Consider the following 1,468-nt stretch of genomic DNA (forward strand, 5'->3'; position numbering starts at 1 on the left):
TGTCACGGTCGAAGTGTTTAGCAGATGGCGCCATCATAGCTTGCCCCTTTTTCTATGAGATTTGGCTTAAAGTGCTGGCATCCAGGGCATTAAAAAAACAAAACTGACACAATTCTAGGGATTGACAGGGCAAGCTATGCTGGCGCCATCTGCTAAACACTTCGACCGGCCAACTCCATAAGGACGTTACATGGTGACGTCACGATGTATTGCTATTTTGTTAGGAGCGGTTCGTCAGTTAAAGTGCGGGTGCCAGACTTTGACCATCATTTGTGACTTTTGTATTGCTTTAAGACAATGAGTGCCATACAGACATTTGATCCTCAAAACAAACCTGATCGACTGATACCATTTATGAAAACTTGTCAACTACCCTATAATTACTAGTAACTCCATATAAAGGCGAATTATAAAATAATTTCCTTACCAAATTTATTTACACAGCTACTCAATGATGTCCAGATAATAGAAGAATTATTGTCGAGTGAATATAAATAAGTGTATTGATGATGATTATTTTGTAATAAATAAATTTACAAAAGTTATGAATTTCTTATTTAACCTTTAGACCCTTTGACCGCCGTCGTCGATACGATCGAACGATACGCTAGCGCCGTTGTCTTGTATACAAGTCAACGATAGAACGATACGCTAGCACCGTCGTCTTGTATACAAGACAACGATAGAATGATACGCTGGCGCCGTCGTCTTGTATACAAGACAACGATAGAACGATACGCTAGCACCGTCGTCTTGTATACAAGACAACGATACGCTGGCGCCGTCGTCTTGTATACAAGTCAACGATAGAACGATACGCTAGCGCCGTTGTCTTGTATTCAACCAGTCAGTAAACGTGAAAATAATAACAAATGCAATTTCTTTTACACTCTTTTTCATATTTTAGGTCTTTGTTTTTTCATACATTTGCTTTTTAATTTTCAACTAATGCATTTTTGCTGTTCTTCTGTCCAGTGTGCCATCATGTGGGATGGGCGAGCCAATGTCATTTTTGCGTCCACAGCACCTGAATTGGTCAGACAATTTAATTAGATTGGGCAAAAATTGTCCCGTCTAGAGCTACTACTGGCCTTAACATTCAATAAAAACCGGCCAAGTGCGAATCGGACTCGCGTTCCAAGGGTTCCGTACATTACACAATTTAAACAATGTATTTTTTATGTGAAACGTGAGTGAAATGTCTTTAATAAACGCGTGGATCAAAATCTAAATAATTAAGTCCGACTCACGCTTGATTGCACATTTCTAATAGGTTTTCCTGTGATCTGTAAAGATCTATTTTGCGTATTTATTTCAAAATTTTAGACCCAGTAGTTTCGGGAGATAAAGGGGGGGAATGCTCACTTTTTGCCTATTATCTTGAATAACTTCTAAACTGTTTATCATATAATTATAAAAATATATATTTGAGATTCTCACCATGAGCTCTTTCATTTGATATGTAACA

This window comes from Cydia strobilella, chromosome 26, assembly GCF_947568885.1.
Source record: "Cydia strobilella chromosome 26, ilCydStro3.1, whole genome shotgun sequence".
Lineage (NCBI taxonomy): Eukaryota > Metazoa > Arthropoda > Insecta > Lepidoptera > Tortricidae > Cydia > Cydia strobilella.